The 18,003-nt window shown below is 43.5% G+C and overlaps 1 protein-coding gene and 1 non-coding gene across 2 annotated transcripts in view; both read right to left on the bottom strand.

Annotated features, from left to right (window-relative positions):
• Positions 1-6,647, bottom strand: part of LOC126188189 (2-acylglycerol O-acyltransferase 2-like) — a 124,941-nt gene extending 118,294 nt beyond the window's left edge. The window contains exon 1 of the mRNA XM_049929722.1: positions 6,556-6,647. The gene's annotated coding sequence lies outside the window, so the exon portion shown is untranslated. The remainder of the gene's footprint in view (positions 1-6,555) is intronic.
• Positions 2,213-2,287, bottom strand: Trnas-aga (transfer RNA serine (anticodon AGA)). Its single transcript has one exon. It is a non-coding gene; the product is annotated as a tRNA-Ser (tRNA).
• Positions 6,648-18,003: the final 11,356 nt, after the last annotated feature.

The following is an 18,003-nucleotide window of genomic DNA, read 5'->3' as shown; positions in this document are numbered from 1 at the left end:
GTACGGATCCCACACTGATGAGCAATACTGAAGTATAGGTCGAACAAGTGTTTTGTAAGCCACCTTTGTTGATGGACTACATTTTCTAAGGGCTCTCCCAATGAATCTCAACCTGGTACCCGCCTTACCAAAAATTAATTTTATATGATCATTCCACTTCAAATCGTTCCGCACGCATACTCCCAGATATTTTACAGAAGTAACTGCTACCAGTGTTTGTTCCGCTATCATATAATCATACAATAAAGGATCCTTCTTTCTATGTATTCGCAATACATTACATTTGTCTATGTTAAGGGTCAGTTGCCACTCCCTGCACCAAGTGCCTATCCGCTGCAGATCTTCCTGTATTTCGCTACAATTTTCTAATGCTGCAACTTCTCTGTATACTACATATCATCAGCGAAAAGCCGCATGGAACTTCCGACACTATCTACTAGGTCATTTATATATATTGTGAAAAGCAATGGTCCCATAACACTCCCCTGTGGCACGCCAGGTTACTTTCACTGCATTCTATTTTAAACTTCGGTTACCATTGACTAGTTTAAAATAGGAGGTATTGTAACATCCCTCAGCTCTTATATGCATTCCACTGATTACCTCCTCTTCCTCAAAACAGCTTTCGAAAACTAGGATACTGTGGACGCAAGAACACTGGCGGCTGCGTTCTGAAAGAGTATACAGAAGCTCACAGGACCGGGTCTATATAAAGGAAGAGGAGAAGGAGGGCAAACTGTCTCGCCACCCAGGGCAGTGGGTTGGGGGGGGGGGGGGGAGGAGACGAAATCTTGTAACTTGAATATGGTTCTAAAAGGACGAATTAAACAAGATAATATTTTACATAGATGAAGAGTGATAACTTGTAAATACAAATGCTTTATGAAATCTAGTCTAGTGCCTTACTGGAAATTGTTTACGGTATTGTGAAACAGATGACAATGGGAGCTCTGGCGTTTGTCGCTTTGGTTGCGTCTACCAAAATAGCAAAGACTGCTACTGGCAGTTGACGTGCTTGTCAGTCACCCATAGTGTAATAATAGTCCCATACATTGTTAGAAGAAGTATAAAATATACTATCCTGTGGACCAGAACATAAGATTGATTCAATTCCCCTAAGGTCCAAATCATTAACAATTTTTTGTATAACCTCTTAAATTTAGGATCAATAAAATTCATAAAGTAACCATGATCAATTGGAAGCACGTTTGTGATGTTCTCAGGTGGTATACAATTGTACTGAATTAAGTACGGAAAGAATCTGGCGCGCGATTGTTGACGGGTTGCACCCTTTTCCTGTAACGATCTGTTTGCGTCTCGAATGAGACTGTTTACATGGTGCTTTATTTGCGTGCCTCTGTTCGCTGTCACTATCAGATTTACTACTACGCCCTGCCAGTATTGTTTGGTATCCTGAAAGGCAAGTTTCCCATCAGCTGGAGAAGGTAGTCTTAATGGCTCCTCTAACCCAAATTTGTCCGCGGCCATACCCCTTTTGCACATAGAAGTATAACAGTACATTAAGCCAGTCGATGTCTGACATTGCTGCAATTGCCCTTTTCCGTCTGTGGAGCTTCTTAATTCTGGAGAAAATAAAGGCATCATTTCGGAACCAACATCTGCATCTCCTCGAGGAATAGACGCAGTCATGTACGAGGTGGAAATGGTCTCCGTCTTCTCCCCAGAACAGAATTTCTCCAGTATATCTTTTTGAAAACTCAGTAAGTTGTCTACGCAAGATGTCAGCATCTCCCGGCTTTTCTGTGACAATGACGTCACTGTAGTACCACCTGGTAGAGACCTTACATAATTTACAAAACCTACAAAAGTGAACATAACAAAGAAATAAAGTTAAATGGCAACGTATGATGGCCTAACAATTCCATAAATGCCTATGAGAGTACCGCTTACAAATACTTTGTAAAAAATAGAGAACGAGTATATAAACTATGCGCTGCCCATAACATGCCAGTTTTAACTAAGACGTTGGGGCGTTTACACATAGGAAGATGTATGGCATTCTCCACCACCACTCCCCCTCTCATTTGGCTCTGCCGTTAACACTATTCACATTGCTCTTCTTACGGTCCTGAATTTTTTGTGCTGTATCTATCTTATTTTTAAGTTTTTACTCATCCCCTTTTCTAGACACAAACCATAATGAGAACTTAATATTTAAGGTAACAAAAAAAAACCTGGCAGATTAAAACTGTGCGCCGGACCGAGACTCGAACTCGGGGCCTTTGCCTTTCTCGGGCAAGTGCTCTACCGACTGAGCTACCCAAGCACCCGTCCTCATAGCTTTACTTCCGTCAGTACCTCATCTCCCACCTTTCAAACTTCACGGAAGTCTTTCTGCGGGCAGGGAGATGGGTGCGGCACTTGAAAAGTCCGCACGGGGCGGCCAAATCCTGGAGCCAGCTCTGGAAGCCTGTACAATGTGCCTTGGTATTTCAGGAAATTATCTTTGTGAATTAACTTGATATTGGAGCTGTAGTACGTCATATACCTAATAAAGTCATAAATGTTTTCTTGATAACCAAATGAAAATGCCTTTTTAAATTGCTACCTTGTAGCTTAGCTGTGCTTACGTTCTCATGGAGACGTGTAGGCGCTATATTGTGGGAGAACAAGCTGAGGCGATCCTTAAAGTAAACCAAGTCAAAAACTGATTTGGACAATGCAGTGGTCTGTAAAGCACTGTCTTAATGAAAATTTTGTCTAATTTGCTACCAACATTTTGTCACGCGTAGTACTTGTTGAAAAGGAGCGTGGTATTAAGCTATCTTGCATATTTACATGAAAATATTCCCTATATCCGACTTAAGAAATTTATGGAGAAGTAAAAAACAAACCAAAACGGCAGGAAGCCCGGGGAAGCATCGAGCACCGCTCATTCCAAGCAGTCCCGACCTTACAAAGTATCACACGAACTTGCTTTCTTCCTATCTGATCTTCCGAGTCCATAAACAGTTCACTTTATTGAAAGACAAGATAAGTGTGGAAACGAAGGCACGATGCAGCTCGGCTGTTTTCACATTGCTTAAGCAAGTTAAGAGTTTGTGCCAGAACAATCTAAGCATCGTGTGGAACTACCTCAGACAAACACCGAATTACTTACCAGCATTGATTTTCAACATTGCTCGTGGATGTTTGTTTAGAAAACAAGTACGTGAAAACTTGTGTGCTTGGGGTAGTGGATTCAGACTAAATTGTTTGCAACGCAGGGGATAAATGATACCCTTTCGCCTCCAAATAGAGACCAAAACTACAAGTAACCTGGCAGACCCAATATTGCAATCTCAAATGAAGAAACTCGTGAAGCTTACCTCATTATACACCGCTTCTACAAGGGAAGACGGTCTTTGCGAAGACCACATCATGCCAAAATCTTATATTATTAACACTTTAATAAAATCTACTCACACTGAAATATTCGATTTCAGTACAAAAGCGCGCCCCAGCCACGATGTTAAACGTTATGGGAAATAGTGTTGTAAATTGGGAAAGGAAAGTTTTAGTATACTTCTTAGAGTGCACAAGAAGTTGAAACTTAAGCTATGGTATGGTATAACTTTTAGCAAGGGTTTCCTAAAGTATGCTAACACTGACTTTTGGCTCCGTTTACCGCATTTGTTAAAATCTGGAGACATTGCGCCTAGTTTAGTGCACAAACGTTGAGTTTTGTTTCAATGGACTAGATGCAAAAGCGCTCACACCTTTTCAGATATACAGAGACGCACGTTTACGAGACCAGTGTTTCACACAGACAACTTTAAAAAGTTAGCAAAAATTTAAAAAACTACAAGCGAGTATTTTTGTTAACAGCATTTACTGCTGAATTTGTAACTCAGTTAAGGCTGCTACATTAATCGTAAAAGAGAAGGACGTAAAGTGGTTTTAATCCACTGGCCTTCATAAACGTTTATGACCTTCGTTTGGCCCGCGAAAGTCCTGCGCGGTAAACAGGTTGAGCTCTGGGCCGCGTTGAGTCAGGAATCTGCGCAAACGAAAGGCAGCCCTCGGAAAACCGGTTATGCGCGCTGACTAGTCGCTTCCTTCCCGCTTTTCCGAAGAATTCTGACGCGTATATCGCGCGACGGTATTTTCCGCACGCGTCAACCTTCGGCTGTTCCTAATAAGCAACAAAGATAGGAAAGGCACCTCATCTCCTGAACATTTGATGTCTATGTTTAACTTACGAGCTTGAGAAACCTCCAAGCAGTAGACTCGTCAGATTTGTCATCTGTCAGGATATCAGCATCATAAGCGTGCATTATTTATCAGTTTGCGCGTCCGCAGCCTCCGGAAGTTCAACGCCCTCTGAAACTATTTTGTATGCGACGACAGTGGCAATGCATGAGGCAGACATCTGGTTTAATATCCTCACTAGACGAGGCGGCAGTTATTTTGAAATGGCCGTAAGACTAGATAAGTGAAGAATCTAGAAACATTACGGTCATTCTCTCTCTCTCTCTCTCTCTCTCTCCCCCCCCCCCCCCCCTCCGTGTCGCTGCTGTAGATGCCTAACATCCCGTAGACACCGAGGTCATTAGAGACGGAGCACAAGCTCTGATTGGGGAAGGATGGGAAAGGAAATCTGCCGTGCTCTTTCAGAGGAGCCATCCCGGAATTTGCCTCAAGCTGTTTAGGGAAATCACGGAAAACCTAAATCTGGATGACCGGACGGAGGTTTTAACCGTCGTCCTCCCGAATGCAAGTCCAACCACTGCGCTATGTCGCTCGGTGACTAATTGCATTACACGCAGAGGAAATGAATCATTCTTCTCGTGCTCCATATACGGATGGAACGGGAAGCTACCTTAATACCCAGTGTGATGTGAAGTAGCCTCAATTATGCATTAATTCTGTTAATGTTAACAGTTCCAGTTTAATGTGTTTACCAGTGTTGACAATCCCCTGGCAAATTAGCAGGATAGTAAGTATTGTATAAATATGTTTCATGTTTTTTTATGTTACTCTTTGACATGTTCAACAACCACGAGCATCATCTCATTTTTGGGTCTATGGAACGAAAACAATCTAGTAGTTTGCAGATGGATGTAGACACTGCAAGGGCTCTGTGCCTTAAATATCTCAGGTTAACAAGATCTCAAAAAAATTTGTTTTGAATAAATAAACCGCCATTTGAGTGTGTTACTGTGTTTATCGTCTGTACTATCTGCTTTTATGTCATCAAGTGTAACGCTAAACGTTCTTAGATCATCAACATGTCTTATCTATTAGACAGTCCAAAGCAGGTAAACAAGTCATATTTACCTGCTTTGGAGTGCCTTAACAGATAAACATGTTAAACCTCTAAAAACTTTTAGCATAGTACTTGACAGTGGCATAAAATCCGAAATGTAGAGAGTAAAGAAAATACATTAATATTCAGTCAAACGGCGGTTTATTCATTTAAAGAATTGCGTGACTGTGGCTCAACACCATCTGAACTTTTCACTCGCCGAGGCCAAAGGCGAACACAATGTCTCCAGGCTGCAAAATGTCTCCAAGCAGCGTGCTTCGACAATTCACAGAAAGCTTCACGATTTTGGCGTATATGTAAATCGATATGACGGAACATGCCTCACGTAAAGATTTTTCTTACAAGAGCAGAATTTCAATTAAGCTACATTGCGTTGTGAAATAGCCAAATCCATATCTGCACCAGTCTTTTCCATCCACAGAGTTCACAGATATTTGACATACGGTACGTCATTCATAGCTCTCCCGAACGTTTCCTCAGCGCCTCAGACTGCACTGCCAGAGTTCAAACTGATCTGACGACATACGTCTGAAGTGTTGCTGGGGTTGCCACTCTGTACGAATAATTCCCAGAAAAATTTCTGTTATAGTTTCGAGTCTCAAAGCACCGGCCTTTTTAGAAAGACAATTGCGCGATTAATACAACGGAAACCTTGAAAGGAGATACCTTACTTGACTGCAGCACTCTTTATACCAGCGGTATACACACACGAAAGTACTTTTCCTACGACAAAAGCGACACGGCGAAGGTAAAAAGTTATCGAGTCCAAGACTATTAGGACTAGACACTTTAACATGGAAACAAGTCCAAGTGCGCGAAACTAAATGCGCTAAGTCATACGTTCACTTTTTGCTCGCTGTCTCGGCAATGGCAAGTATTCAAACGTGAGACCGTAGTCTCCAAACGTTCTACAGAAATCAGGTGAGCAGATGCCTACATGAAAATTACCCATTGCAGACAACCGTGACTGGACTGCGTCCGGTGACACACCTGTGAAGACTGTATTAATCCGAGCTACGATCCCAGCGGATTCCATTCAACGTGGTTCTAAGCTACCTATCAACGGATCACCTGATGCAGATATTTCCGTTGGAGTATTAAGGCTAAACTGAGCGCAAGGGACGAAATATGCTGGTACCCAAACGACACATCTACTTCGCAGACGAACTGTAGGAACAGTGATATGGATCCAGCACAAAAAAAGCGTGGGAGGGAGGGGGGGGGGGGGAGGTGCGGAGGCTTCGCCCAGACAGCTCGGGCGTACAAAAGGCGCGCTGCTTACTTACGGAGAGTCCCACTAGGCAGCGCTGCGCGTTCTCCTCCGCTCCGAGCCGCGGCTCACGAACGACTGGCCGTCTCTGCCGCCGCTCTCCCCCCACCACTGACGCCCCGCGCGCACGCCGACCGACAGTCCGCTGTTAACATGTTTACCTCGAACGCAATAGCGGCTGCGCTGGACCAGCCCTTTGCCAGTCAGTCGCTAAGCCGAGGATTAGAAGGAAAGGCGACAAAGTTGAGGCGCGCGTGTCGAGAGGGACGTTCCTTTTTTTTCCTGGCTGCCGTCTTTTACTATTCCGTGCGTGCCAGGTCGTTGAACTTGATACGCTGCCCAACGGATCTCGCGCCGTGCCAAGCAAAGGCATCCCACCACCTGTCTCGTTTGCTGGGCGTATTAACGACGAATCGGGACATTCAAGAATTTTGGTTCTTTGACGCATCCAATATAGTTGTCTTGCTTCTAATACATAAACATAAAATTATTTTTAAGCGTCAGTGTCTGTACTTTCGAAGTGTGCTAAAAAATGGGTTCCTCGCCTGCATCGCCTGTCCCTCCCCCTCCCCCCCTTCCCCCACTATCCGCCTGCCATCCATTTTCCATTCGTTCGGGAAGGGCAACTGCCGATAGGATACCATTTAAGCCGAAATATTTCAAATACGGGAAAGACTGTTCCTGGCGCTTCACGTCCACAGAAAAAAAAAGTGTGCCTCCAATCACAGTACACGTGAGAAAAGGGGATACAGACTTGGTTAAATGAATCACCATCTGATCGGAGCACTGAAGACAACACATAGCCCATGCTACATATTAAGGGGAGGTTCACTATCTTTGGCCCGAAAAAAAGCATGTTCTTTGGCAATTTTTTTCTAGGCAATGTGTTATAGATATCAATGTTAAATTTGGTCAAAATGTTTATTGATATTTCCTCTACAAACTGGAATTTTTTTCGACCGAAAATGTCGAAGAGCAAAGGCGCAAGTGCCGTCGGAATGAAATAAAATTTCGATGTAGACCTCCACGCGCGGTATGTCACAGGTCAGCCGGCTCGTCTGAAATCAAAATTGAATTGACGTTAGCGAAGTATATAATATTCTTTAGGAGTTGTACCTCGCTTAAGATATTTGGACAGTAGGAAACAAAATGGCGGCCATTTGAAAAAAAAGGGTTTTTTCCATCGATTTTTCGACTTCGTCGGCCAAGTAAAAATATTTATAGTTGATGGATCGGAATAAAAGTGGTACAGCTCCTAGAAAATTTAGTTAGATTCGTCGGAAACAAAGAATCATGCCAATCGGTTCAGTAGACTTGAAGTTACCATACCGCGCAATATAAAAAAGTCGTTTCGAGAAAAATGTGGTTGAAGTTTTGACCACATATAAATTATTACGCAACTTACGTTCAATCTGCTATTCCGGATCCATAAACTAGTCCTTCCTTTTCCTCATAGAGGGCGTTCCGCTTGATATGGGCCATCCTGCGATGCTCCAGAGCCATTGGCACGGGCGGTGACAAGCCATTTTCGGCCGCTTGAATCCGGTGGTCGTCCGAACGCTTGGCTAACTGCGTCGAATAGAGTCCCAGGGTGACGTCCATCATTGTCACGGTCTTCAGAATTGCTGAATACACTTCGTTGAAGCTGCTCACTGCCAGGAAAGTCACAATCTCCACAGTCTTCGCACCAGAATACAAATGCTTGGGGGCTAACTTCCAAACACACGCATTCAAACTTTCATTTGTATTTTGTGTGTTTCCTCCCAAGCACCGGTACAATAACTCGTCCTCCGACAGACAAAAAAAACTGGTGCGTGATAAAGGCCGATTTCAGACAGGTGCATTTTTTTGTCCAACCGCGAATAACAAACAATTCCCTCCAGTATTCGGAAAAACCGTTTCAGGGCTGGATTCTAAACACTTTTGTGGATCCAAAAATGCAATTTTAAAAAAATCGATTTTTTTTAAACCAAAAGATAGTAAACCTCACCTTAAGGTCATGATTTACATATTCATCTATACTCTGCAAACCACTGTGAAGCTGATGGCAGAGTACAACTTACCGTCCCATTCCTGTGTGGGGAGTGAGCACTTCAGTCTAAAGTCGTCTTCGCGGCCCAAAAGGATGCGATACGTAAAGCATTGTGTTACGCTGGTGCACAAGTTCGTAGTGTTTATGATTTGGTTGTTGTTATTCTGGTTGCTATGTGTTTATTTATATATTGTCATTTTTTATTTATAGTTGGCCGTTGCTGTTTCACTTTACTTATTGTCATTTTGTCATCTGGAGATAGTGAGTGGAGCTGTGGACGCTGGAACATGGAGTGCCAAGTGGAGAAATTGGAGAATTTCCGACATATTCTTGTCTGAGCTCAATAGAGGGGTGACAGCAGCGGAGGCGGCCAGAAACGTGTGCGTCGTGTATGGGAATAATGCCACTAGGCAGAATACGGTGAAAAAAAAATGTTTTCACGTTTTAAGGAGGACCATTTTGACACTTGTGACTACACGTTCAGGAAGATCTTCGTGTTTTGATGGAGAACGTTTTGAAACGTCCCCTTAGAAAAATTATTGAATTACTGTGCTGATAAATCTCTTACATTATTTGATTTTCAAACAGCTGAGCAGAACTGAACGCACTCAGACATTTCGCTCTTTACCTATTCTGATCAACACTAAACTGACACACAATATTTTTAGCCAAACGCAATCTTTCAATAATCCCTACAAAATAATGGCCCTGACTAACATTAACCTATATCTTTCACAAATCACTTACCTCACCAAATATCTTCGTTATTCGAACTACTGCAATACAGCGAGCGCCACTACTGCCAGCTAAATAAAAGATTCAAACTACTTAAGGCACTAACTACTGATAGGCATAGTTAGGAAATGAAATATTTTGATAGAGAACAAACAATGTATTTACCTTAATAGTGTTCAAAAGTCATAATATATATAGCAGTTCATGACATCCAGTCTTACAAATTTCAAAACTCCGCCATTTCTCTCCCCACATCCACCACTGCTGGCGGCTCACCTCCAACTGCGCAGCGCTACGCGCTGTTAACAGCCAACTGCCCAACACTACAATGGCCAACAACAATGCAAACCAGAGCCACAGACTGCACACAGCACAGCCAGTGATTTTCATACAGAGCGCTACGTGGCGTTACCAATATAAAAAACTAAACAGCCTACTTACAGTTTAAACGCATTAATCCATTATCCACGGCAGTGTACTCGAGAACAGGCAAATGTGATGAATTGTGACTATTCCACCCGCGTGCGACATTTGCATCGCAGTGGGGAAGGCTCAAAAATTCCGTGTATGGGTATCGCAAGCTCTAAATCAAAATCACATAAATCAGCGGGTGGCCATATGTACATCTCTGCTTGCTCGTCATCAATTGGCCCCTGAACAACACCGATTATTCCTATCCTGTACGGTTATTGGTAAGGATAAATGGTGCCTTTATGCTAACATGAGGAAAAGAAAGGATTGGTTGAGCTCAAGCAAACCAGTAATTCCCCGTACAAAGACCTACGCTCATCTACAAAAGATTATGTTATGCATGTGGTGGAACAGCAACCGTGTAGTGTACTACGAATTGCTTCCCCGAGGTGTAACCATTAATGCTGACATTTAGTGTCAACAACTGAGACGTCTTGCAGACAAAATCCAAGAACAACGCCCAGGAAGACTACGCGAAGTGATGTTAACTCCACTATAACGCTTGCCCGCCTTCTGCTAGACTGACAAAGACCGCTATACGAATACAAGAGTTGGGTTGGGAAATCATTCCGCACGCACCTTGTTCATCTGATCTAGCGCCCTCAGATTTTCACTTTTTCCGCTCCTGTCGAACAACACTCAAGAAACGTCATCTCTGGATAAAAATGCGCACCGAACATGGCTCGACGAAAATGCGCACCGAATATGGCTCGATGAATTTTTCGCCTCAAAACCACGTGATTTCTGCAATTCCAGAATCTAAAATTTACCCCATCGGTGGCAGACGGTTGCAAATCGTGAAGGGGAATATATTGCTGATGACAACAGTCTGGGGGGGGGGGTGAACTTATGGGAAAACGCTACTAACTTATGCACCAAACCAATAGTATATTCCTTTATTCCTGACTTAATTCTCTGAGTCCGAACAATATAAAAAGAACTTTAATTTTAAAAGTTTTGACAAAATTGACGTTCACCATCATACTAAGCAACGAATACAAGAAGACATTGGCAAAAAGTAAATAATCAATTGTTTTAAGGAGGTGGTTTCACTTTGGAACCACTGGGATGTAGTAGTGTTCAGCTACCCATCATTTCGTAAGATATATTAGAAGGCAGTTTCGCATTTTTCTAGGTCCAATCCCATATCTCGAAACTTTCATGAACTCATAATAACTAAAACGATAGTCCTTAATAACATGCAAAATTAGATCTAAAATTTATAAATTTATATCAAATGTACATACCGCTCCAATGGTTTCATTTCGAAACCACTCATAAAAGCAGTAATACAAACTGAAATTTACCATAGATTACCTTTTATGTACTTACTTCTATTGTCAATGTTCTCCTCAACAAGATCACTATAAAAAAAACGTATGTCGCAAATCATACTGTCTGGTAGCACTATCTCTACGCCGACTATTACTTTGAACTCTGCTACAATGCGCAACATTCGTAGGAGTACCTCAGTGTACCAGTAGACGTCTCTGTCTTGCAACAGTACTTGTGGTTTCATGCGAAAGGCACTGGTACTTCAAAAAATTGTTAAAATTGTGGTTTCAGGCAGAAACTACTGGTATTAAAAGGGTTAATGCTATTTCTCGAAACTTTGTAAAGAGGCTTTCACGGGATAACTAACGTCTGTCTTCAAACGTCTGCTACTTAAGATATTTTTAGAATCATCTTGATAACCGTCCGTGGCTGAAACAAATCTGTGACCATTCACGCTTCTCTACTTTGTATTATTTCGGTATTCCCTATTTTTCGTTATCTGGTATGGGTCCCACCCTTGAGCGGTGTTGTAGGACGGGTCGCACAAGTGTTTTGTAAGCCATCTTCTACGTAGAGTCAACGTGTTTTGCCCAGTATCCTACCAGTGAACCGAAGACTGCCGTGTGTCCCACCTACGACTGAACCAATGTGCTCCTTCCACTTCATATTCCTACATATTGTTTCATACAAGTATTTGTATGATTTGACTGATTACAATTTGGCTCATTGATGTCATATTATGTTTCTCGTTTTTGTGAAATGCAAAATTTTACATTCCTGAACATTTTAAACGAAGTGCCAACTTTGTTCTGCATTGAAATTTTATCAGGATCTGATTGGATACTCGCGTATCTTTTTTAGGCAGTATTCCATTCTAGATAACTGCATCATATGTGCCAAATCTGAGGTTACCGTTAATACTGTCTGTCAGGTCAGACTTACTTGGGATGCGGCTGAAACTACACCTACACCTATCGACGTCGTGTTTTGGATACTGACTTTTCAGAAAAGGAGATACACTCCTGGAAATGGAAAACAGAACACATTGACACCGGTGTGTCAGACCCACCATACTTGCTCCGGACACTGCGAGAGGGCTGTACAAGCAATGATCACACGCACGGCACAGCGGACACACCAGGAACCGCGGTGTTGGCCGTCGAATGGCGCTAGCTGCGCAGCATTTGTGCACCGCCGCCGTCAGTGTCAGCCAGTTTGCCGTGGCATACGGAGCTCCATCGCAGTCTTTAACACTGGTAGCATGCCGCGACAGCGTGGACGTGAACCGTATGTGCAGTTGACGGACTTTGAGCGAGGGCGTATAGTGGGCATGCGGGAGGCCGGGTGGACGTACCGCCGAATTGCTCAACACGTGGGGCGTGAGGTCTCCACAGTACATCGATGTTGTCGCCAGTGGTCGGCGGAAGGTGCACGTGCCCGTCGACCTGGGACCGGATCGCAGCGACGCACGGATGCACGCCAAGACCGTAGGATCCTACGCAGTGCCGTAGGGGACCGCACCGCCACTTCCCAGCAAATTAGGGACACTGTTGCTCCTGGGGTATCGGCGAGGACCATTCGCAACCGTCTCCATGAAGCTGGGCTACGGTCCCGCACACCGTTAGGCCGTCTTCCGCTCATGCCCCAACATCGTGCAGCCCGCCTCCAGTGGTGTCGCGACAGGCGTGAATGGAGGGACGAATGGAGACGTGTCGTCTTCAGCGATGAGAGTCGCTTCTGCCTTGGTGCCAATGATGGTCGTATGCGTGTTTGGCGCCGTGCAGGTGAGCGCCACAATCAGGACTGCATACGACCGAGGCACACAGGGCCAACACCCGGCATCATGGTGTGGGGAGCGATCTCCTACACTGGCCGTACACCACTGGTGATCGTCGAGGGGACACTGAATAGTGCACGGTACATCCAAACCGTCATCGAACCCATCGTTCTACCATTCCTAGACCGGCAAGGGAACTTGCTGTTCCAACAGGACAATGCACGTCCGCATGTATCCCGTGCCACCCAACGTGCTCTAGAAGGTGTAAGTCAACTACCCTGGCCAGCAAGATCTCCGGATCTGTCCCCCATTGAGCATGTTTGGGACTGGAAGAAGCGTCGTCTCACGCGGTCTGCACGTCCAGCACGAACGCTGGTCCAACTGAGGCGCCAGGTGGAAATGGCATGGCAAGCCGTTCCACAGGACTACATCCAGCATCTCTACGATCGTCTCCATGGGAGAATAGCAGCCTGCATTGCTGCGAAAGGTGGATATACACTGTACTAGTGCCGACATTGTGCATGCTCTGTTGCCAGTGTCTATGTGCCTGTGGTTCTGTCAGTGTGATCATGTGATGTATCTGACCCCAGGAATGTGTCAATAAAGTTTCCCCTTCCTGGGACAATGAATTCACGGTGTTCTTATTTCAATTTCCAGGAGTGTATTTTAAGCTCCAACAGAAAAAATCTTTTTTTCTATTAGAACAGTACAGACAGACCACGGACGGAAACAAAATTAATCTTCTGTTAGTGTTGATACTCCTGCAAATTCGAGAATCTACAAATCAGTGTACAAAGTGGACTGCCTCCTTTAGATTAGTGGAGGTCGGGTCCTACAGACCAAACGCAAGAGAGACCCCATGCTACTGTAAAATACCGCCTCCAGCCCAAATTCGGAGAAGAAGAGAGTCCGCAATTTTTTTCACGTACATTCAAGTAGTCACTCACTGATTGTCAGATCCCGTAAAGGTACCAAGTTACGGAGATTTTTCACTCGCTGTTTCAAACAGCGCCAAACATTTTTTTACGAGATTACGATCGGGTTGTTTGCTGTCTGGACCAATCGAGATGGGATAGAGTGACTGTTTTATAAACCAGGAACGTATGCGTATGTCGAAGTCAGGTCAACACGTGGCCACCGAGAATCCATATACAGAGGGGTCCTAAAAATATATATCCACTGTTTAAAAGTCCATAACTGGCAAACTAACTGACGGAGTTGTCTCATCTTTGGTAGTGTAATAGTTTGTAGTTCCAAAAAGTTTTGAAGTGGTATTTTAAGTACGAAAACATTAATGAGGTTCAACGGCAATGGCGAAATGAGTATCAGATAGAGCCACCGACACATTTAACGATTCGTCGCATTCGAGACAAATTTGAAGACGAAGGCTGTGTTAAAGATGTACACAAACAACGATCTGGACGACTTGTAACAGTAGCAAGTCCAGCTAGTGTGTTACAACAATTCACTCGCTTACCACAGAAGTCTGTGAGACAGTGTGCCCATGAAACTGGAGTGAGTCGCTCAAGTGTTCGGCGAATTTTGAAGACAGCAAAGTAGAAGTGCTACATCCCACGATTGCTACACGCAATGAACGAGGACGACCCAGATCGTAGAATGGAGTACTGCGAGTGGTTTACTAACATGGTGCGCAACGATGAAGAGTTTGCAGAGATGTTTGTGTGGTCTGATGAGTCAATTAGTTGGCAAGTTACGGACTTTTAAACAGTGGATACAGTTATTTGGACCCCTCTATATATCATAAAACTGGATGTATGTGTTTATGCGTAGATCTGTCGTTAAGCTGTGTGTGGTGTGTGTGTGTGTGTGTGTGTGTGTGTGTGTGTGTTTTCCACATCTCCTGTTCAACCACTCTACCGATTTCAACCAAACTTGGTTCTTGGTACACATATACCTTGGAGTCAGGCAACAATTGCTGTGGGGGTAAGGAACATATATCTACCACTAGTTCAGGAGATATAACGTCATAAACAATGAGATACATGTAAAACCGACGCACCATGCATGATGTTTGCATTTATTACTGCTGTGCTACTAATTTTATTCACAATAAATATGGCATTTAGTATGCACATCTGACACCTACAAAATTATATCTTGGTAACACACACAACTGACGTCATAAACATTGACTGAGACGCGTGGAAAACTGTCGCATTGTGGATGATATTTAAATTTGTTACTTATTTGCTACTAACTCTCTGCGGAACGCATTTTGCAGGCAGTATCCACATATGCCACTGAATGGTTGGTTGGTTTGGGGAAGGAGACCAGACAGCGTGGTCATCGGTCTCATCGGATTAGGGAAGGATTGGGAAGGAAGTCGGCCGTGCCCTTTCAGAGGAACCATCCCGGCATTTGCCTGGAGTGATTTAGGGAAATCACGGAAAACCTAAATCAGGATGGCCGGACGCGGGATTGAACCGTCGCCCTCCCGAATGCGAGTCCAGTGTGCCACTGAATGTACCTACAAAATTATATCATTGTAAGACACATAGATCAGGAGATATGACGACATAAACACCGATAAGGGAAACTCCCCATCGCACCCCCGTCAGATTTAGTGGTTATCCGCCGGTCGGAGTGGCCGTGCTGTTCTAGGCGCTACAGTCTGGAGCCGAGCGACCGCTACGGTCACAGGTTCGAATACTACCTCAGGCATGGATGTGTGTGATGTCCTTATGTTAGTTAGGTTTAATTAGTTCTAAGTTCTGGGCGATTGATGACCTCAGAATTTAAGTTGCATAGTGCTAAGAGCCATTTGAAATAATATCCCGCCGGAGGTTCGAGTCCTCGCTCGAGCATGGGTGTGTGTTGTTGTTACCATAGGTTAGTTTAAGTAGTGTGTAAGTCTATAAGTCTAGGGACCGATGACGTCTGCAGTTTGGTCCCTTAAGAACTCACACACATTTGAACTTTTTCTTTTTTTTTTTTGGAAATAATACGTTACCGTCGCAAGTAAACGTGATGAATATCGAGAGCAGGCGAGATACCACATAGACGTCTAACAGAAATGAAAACAACAACTAAACTGTATGGGCTACGTAACAAGAAAGGAATTCAGGAGTCAAAACTTCCAAAATAATTAAATATCATGTGGCTAGGGCCTCCCGTTGGGTAGACCATTCGCCGGGTACAAGTCTTTCGCTTTGACGCCACTTCGGTGACTTTCGCTTCGATGGGGATGAAATGATGATGATTAGGACAACACAACACCCAGTCGCTGAGCGGAGAAAATCTCCGATCCAGCCGGGAATCGAACCCGGCCCCTTTGGATTGACATTCTGTCGCGCTGACCACGCAGCTACAGGGGGCGGACCACTGCCAAAATGGAACGTAACTTCAAAAGCGTCAAAAACATATGTTTTGACAGGGCACAGAGGTACTGTGTGTTTCTGAAGCTGTTCATTAATTTGTTGCAGCTTATGTTTTCATCATTTCCTTAGGCGTGATCACATTCACATTCATACGAAAACATAAATCTGGCAAGGGGGCATACCTATCTGATTTACCAGTAGTACATATTAGGTGCGATGAGAAGAGGTTCCTATCATATGACACACGTACTGTCACTAACGCCGTGCATGGTACACCAGACGTGTTTTCCGATGGAAGAATCGGTTGATTTGTCGTCTTGTTATCAAACGTTTGCGGTTCGCATTCGAAAGCCACTTTCTTTCCGCTGCCAATAGAGTAGTTGTGCAGAATCAACTGTCATTATAGGTGCTTTCCTTACACCTCACTATTGAAAACGGACGTTACACCATGACGCAGACACAAAGAAAAAAAAAAGAAAATTGTGGCACAAGGGAGTTTTGAACATGACACGCCTGCGTGGCAGTCCAACCACGACGCCATTGGTTTCTGCCGTTCTCCTATGTTGGATTTTCTATCCTTTGCTTTTTTTTCACAGTTCGGTACACCTTCTTCCTGTTTTCATGCTTCATCTGTATTCAGTTTTTTACGGGCTGTCCACTGGACCCTCTTGCTACTAAATCCGAGGGAGGTGCGATGGGAGTTTCCTTTCTGAGACGCATGAAAAAAGCCGCATCATGCATGACGTTTTAATAGTTTTATTCGTTGCTATAAAGACACTGCTACAGGCGAGTCACTTTAACGAAATCCCTGTCACCTGGCAGAGATTTTAACAGCTTTCAACTGTGGAGCCTTCGACCATAAATATAATAGACTGGCCCTGACGTCATTTTCGTGGCTCCAACATCTCTGGGCTGAAGTCACGTGAATGTTGGCAAAACATGGTTGTTTCGTGTTGCGCTTATGGCTGTACTCTGCGTTTTGTCGGGGAAATGGCATTACATTTCACGTGTAAGTGTTTCTATGATAGTGCAGATGCGTTTATTGAAATCTGCTGAAGTGACTTTTATATGTTTTTTACACTTGAAATAGAGTATCACGTAAATTAAAGTGTTGAAAGTGATGCCTGTAAAGTCAGACTCATATTACATTTTGGAAAGTATCTGTGATAATTCGGTTACAGAAGTAAGTATAATCGTTTCTCGTCCCTACTCATAGGTTCCGTAAGGATGAAAACCGAAGGCAGCTTTGAATACGGGCCCTGAAACGGAAAAACTTTAAGCCGTTTGCACATACGCGCCTTTGCTCGAAGCACTTCGCGAAGAAGTGTTTTGATAGGTTAGTTATTATTTACAATGTATATCTATAATTTGTATTTACAGTGTCTGTCATTTTTAAACCTAGGCTCCAAAATTATTTTCTGAAACTGCAAAGTCTCACCTTTCATCTAAAATATCATTTTTTTTAAACTGATAGTTTAAACTTTTGTGAAAATAGTGGGAACTGAACCTTTGAAGTGAACCTAAAATTGATACTCTAAAATGGACCTGCTCCTAAAGTAAACAATTTTGACACCTATAGTTGACATAATTCCCATAGCCCATTTTTTTTTATAAGTGACTAGAGCTCGAAACGTGGCGAATACAATGTTTAAAGTTTTGACACGAGCCCACTCTTACTGTTTAAAAGAATTTTAACGACATTTTACTATAATTGATAGTTTATAGTAATTTCGTCCCGCTGCCCACCAGAGTGGAGTTCGATGTATTTGTTAGATTTTATAAATGGTACTTTGAACAAATCCAGGTCAAATGTAGTTCTGGCATAATTTTTCGCAA

Source organism: Schistocerca cancellata, chromosome 5 (assembly GCF_023864275.1).
Source record: "Schistocerca cancellata isolate TAMUIC-IGC-003103 chromosome 5, iqSchCanc2.1, whole genome shotgun sequence".
Classification (NCBI taxonomy): domain Eukaryota; kingdom Metazoa; phylum Arthropoda; class Insecta; order Orthoptera; family Acrididae; genus Schistocerca; species Schistocerca cancellata.
The sequence above is the reverse complement of the archived record's forward strand: the minus strand, read 5'-3'. Positions and strand labels throughout refer to the sequence as shown.